Genomic DNA, 5,037 nt, shown 5'->3' with positions numbered 1-5,037 from the left:
TGTCGCTTATGCCGTCCTGGTGTGTTACAGAGCTTGAAAGATGTGGTACACTCACCCTAGTAGGCTTTAGAGTCTTAAATACAACTTTTCTGGCCCTCAGAATCATTCCCAATAGTGCCCAATCTGACCCTGACTATAAACATCTTTAGGCTATGTTCACACAACGTAAGTTGCGTGGGAATCATGGCCGTTGTTACAATGGCCGTGATTCCCATGGAACTTACATAGTGCTGCCTTTTGAGGGAATCCCGGACAGAGTGTATACACAAAGTATACACTCCAGCCGGGATCCCTAGCTCCGCCGCAAAAAACTGACTTGTCAGTTTTCTGTGGCCGCTATTCATTGAATAGCGGCCACAGAGAACCTGTCAGTGCACACAATGAAGCGCGCAGCTCCGGCCGCACGCTCCATTGTGTGCAGTTGGGAGTTCTCAGTGGCGCTAAAGATCATCCGGATGATCTTATCTGATAACGGCCGTTCCGTGACCCAGCCGGTGTCATACAATGTGTGAACATAGTCTTAATCAGGATTACCCCTTTAAGAAGTGACACTTTAAGAAGTGACACACAGAATCATTCCCAATCAAGGTAACTTCAACCAACTTTCTTAAAGGGTTTTTCAGTCTCACATCCTCCTAATAAACTGAGACAGGAAGGTGACGGAAACTTCTAAAGGTAAGTTACTACCAATGGCCTGACAAGGGGCAGTGTCATGACGGCTCGGCAGGCCTCCGTCTGCACCTCTCGCAGAATTAATAGTCTAATTAGGCCTCTGTAGAGGAGATTGAGGCGTTCTTCCATATCAAGGGCTACAGAAATTAAAAGTGCCGCGTAGTTAAATGAAGGCTAAATAAATCTCATGAAACGCGTTGGGCCATACGAAGAGTTTGATGGGGAATTTGGTGTGAAATGTAAATGTAATTTGGTGTAATCCATTACAATTAGTCCTCGGTTTCTAAATATAACCGTTAAGGGGCGTGAGAGCAATTGAGGATGATGTTTCATTAGAAATGAAAATCTGATGATTAAAAACAAAACTGTATAAAAATCTCAAGGTGAATTGTTTTTGATGGGGAAAATTAACAGACATGAAGAATTTGATTCTTCTTAAAAGTGATCGGTATTTAAAGGAACATTCAATGTTATTACTTCTGAACAGATTCTGTGCATGTACTGTGTATGTATACAACACTTACAAATTTTGGCTGGGTATAGAAATGGGGCCCACATTGGCCACTTAAAGGGGTTCTCTAGGACATGGACATTGATTCCCTGCTATAACAACCCCAGACTGTCTCACTTCCTGTTAGCTTCTTTATATAATTTCCTTCCTGGCCCTGCTACAACAGAGCCATCTAGTGGTAACAAATAATACTGCAGTACAAACCCATATACCTTGTCTGTAAATAACTAATGAAAGCGGTGGCAAGGCTAGATGATTATAGGAGCACACATAACTGTTTTAATCTGTAACCATGGAGAAACATGGATCTGCATTGGAGCTGCGTACACACCATTGTATAATGGTTTCCCTTTGAGAAATTCATCCATGTGGCGGCATTATGGATCTGTTTTTGGGAGATCCATGTAAGAAATCCCTCAGGCTCAGGCTATTGGGGGCACGGGATGACATCTAATATATTCAGGGTCTGGTTGGGAGAAACAAAAATACCATACCCCAAATAAATAGTAAGGCAGGCTGAATTTCCACCAATCAGAGAGCAGCACTGCCCAAATGCAATGCTCAGGAAGAAGCAGGAAGGAGGAGACATTGCTGTCTTGGGAGTTCCTGATGGTGCAGATGCCACACAGGGCCCAGTTAGATTCAATTCCAAGAGCAGCAGGCCATGGGCAGGGCCAGGGCAGCAGAGAGGAGTACTAGCATTATAGAGAACTATAGATTCAACATAGTCTCTAGAGACAAGCAATTGCCAATCTGGTCAAAGAAAACACCATTTGGCTAAAACAATTTAACATGAAAAAGGTTACAGGAGGCTTGTTCTTCACAGAGGAAGGAGCAGAGCAACAGCTGGGAGCAGCAGCCAGAGAGGACCTGAAGTAAAGGGAGGAGCCGAGCCACAGCCAGGACCCACATCTAGGGAGGTCCTGAGGTAGAGGGTAGGGGCAGAGCTACAGGCAGGAGCAATATCCATAGAAAACCTAAAGTAGAGGGGGGGATCAGAGCCACAGCCAGGACTAAACAGTCATGGAGGTTCTGAAGTAGAGGGAGAAGCAGAGCCACAGAAAGGAGCAGCATCCAGAGAAAACCAAAGCTTTGGCTGTCCAGGCATGATGGGAGTTGTAGTTTTGCAACAGCTGGAGAGACAAGGTTCCCTACCCTTGGTTTAATGGAACTTGATTCTCCTTGAAAAGCTTATATGGAATCCCAAATGAAAACCACATGAGATGAGAGCAAAAGGTAAACCTGAAGGGATGACTAAATGACAGGAACAGCAACAGTAGATAAAAGCAACAAGCCAACCCCCGTAGTGTAATATGGAAAACACATGTTCCAGGCTGCAGTAAGCAGTTGAGCTTAGATGCTCTTTCTGTAGTGTCCCAGTACAGGTGTGCCAGTAAGCTTTATTCCACCTGTAACAAGGTCACTCTGTCAGATGTCACACTCTGGGATGATGAGTGCCTTTCTGCAGCATCACCACTAGGTGTCTCACTCTCCCTGTTCTAGTTGCACAGCTGTAGGAGGGAAAAGGGATAACTTGCGTGTTCTGTCCAATCCCTGGCTTGGGCGCCTCACACTGTCTTCACCTATCACACTCTTACACCGCACCCCTTCTAGCACTTTCTCCACCAATAGGAAGCTTTTACTGGTCACCCCCATTTGGGACAGTTAGTTTCTGGTGGGAGGGTCTTTTGTCTGGTGTATGGAGATAGACACAGAGAAAGAGCTATAATCGGGCCTGGCCCAGGGCCAGTGTCCTTGTAAGGAGCCACAGCTTACAGATTTCCTTGATGAGAGACTATTAATAACTACTATGCAGTGCTAAACACAAAGGTGGGGTAACTGTCATCTGGTTTCAACCTTACCTACACCAGGGATTATTATACAATCAGGGCTATCCAAAGTCAAGCTTCATCCGCAGTGGAGCAAATAGCATAAGCTGAAGTACTCCACTGGATCTTGCTCAGCCTATTCGGGTAATCTTGAGGGGTTTGCTTCTCCCAGTTGTTCAAGCCTGGGACTTGTACTACCAAACCTGACACTCACTGGACTTGTCTAGCAAAAGGCGGTCTTCTTCTTCACTATTTATTTTCAATCGTGTGTAAGAGAGTATTCTTCTACACAAAGTCATTTCTAGTTCAAGACATGATAGGTGATATTAAAGAAGTTATGCAGGCTGGGAATAACATGGCTGCTTATTTTTCCCCCTAGAAACAACGCCACTCCTACCCTCAGTTTGGGCGTGGTATTGACGCTCTATTGCATTAAAGTAAATGGAGCTGAATTGCAATACCACACACAAACTGAGGACAGGGGTGGCGCTATTTTTGCAAGAAAGTAGCTGTGTATTTTTCTCATTATGGATAACCCCTTAAATTCCTAATCTGTGGGGTTTGGCTCAAAAGCCAATAGTCCATAGAAAGAAGGGACTGCAGTCCTAATAAAGCGCTCCACCTCCTTCCCAGATTTTTCTTGCACAGGGATGCTCCTTGCTCAATGGGGCTGTGTTGCAGGTGTACAGCATGCAGAGAAAGGTGTCCCTTTGTTCTTGGATCTTTAGGGGTCTCATTGGTAGGACCACCAGAGACCAAATTTTTATGTCTTATCTTAAAGGGGTTGTCCAGCAAAATATTTTTCTTTCAAATCAACTGGTGTGAGAAAGTTATATAGATTTATAATTTACTTCTATTAAAAAAATCTCAAGTCTTCCCATACTTATTAGCTGCTGTATGTCCTGCAGGGAGTGGTGTTTTATTTTCAGTCTTACACAGTGCTCTCTGCTGACTTCTCTGGCCAAGACAGGAACTGTCCTGAGCAGGAGAGGTTTTCTATGGGGATTCATAGAAAACTGAGACAGAGTTCCTGTCTCGACCAGAGGTGGCAGCAGAGAGCACTGTGTCAGACTGAAAATAAAACATTTCCTGCAGGACATACAGCAGCTGATAAGTATGGGAAGACTTGAAATTTTTTAATAGAAGTAAATTACAAATCTATATAACTTTCTGACACCAGTTGATTTGAAAGAAAAATATTTTTGCCGGATAACCCCTTTAATATATCATATGATTCCTCCAAAAAATAAATAAATAAATATATATATATATATATATATATATATATATATATATATATATACATACATACACTAAGATATGCTTGGGAGCCAACATGTATGATATTGAGATCATCTGTTGGGGTTAAGCTATACCTGTCGTACATGTAGGAATCAGCAATGTTTCCTCTGAACCAGATCATATATCACCACCACCTGAATAGTGTTCAATACCACTGAGATCTCCACAGATCACCATAATGAAAATCAAGATGGCCATGGACATTTGGATAGGAGATTAATTTTAATCTTAGGATAACCCATTTTATTTCTAAGCCTTAAAGGGGTAGTTCACCATAAAATAATTTCTTTCAAATCAACTGGTTCCAGGGTTACTTCTATTAAAATATCTCAAGTCTTCCAGTACTCATCAGCTGCTTTATGTCCTGCAGTAAGTGCTATTTTTTCCAGTCTGGAGAACAGGAGAGGTTTTCTATGTGAATTTGCTGCTGCTCTGGACAGTTCCTGACATGGACAGAGGTGGCAGCAGAGAGCACTGTGTCAGACTGGAAAGAATACACCACTTCCTGCAGAACATACAGCAGCTGATAAGTACTGGACATTTTTTTACTAGAAGTAAATTACAAAGCTCTGGCATTTTCTGGCACCAGATTTATAAGAATTTTTTATGGGTGAACAAACCATTTATAAGCTGTATCACAGATTTATACATTATTCTAGCTCCTAGCTAGAGAGTCTAGCTCTGTAGTACAAAAGATTTTCTTAGACAAGTCTGTTTTTTCGA

The sequence above is a fragment of the Dendropsophus ebraccatus genome, chromosome 1 (assembly GCF_027789765.1).
Source record: "Dendropsophus ebraccatus isolate aDenEbr1 chromosome 1, aDenEbr1.pat, whole genome shotgun sequence".
NCBI classification, from domain to species: Eukaryota; Metazoa; Chordata; class Amphibia; order Anura; family Hylidae; genus Dendropsophus; species Dendropsophus ebraccatus.
This window is presented reverse-complemented; position numbering follows the sequence as displayed.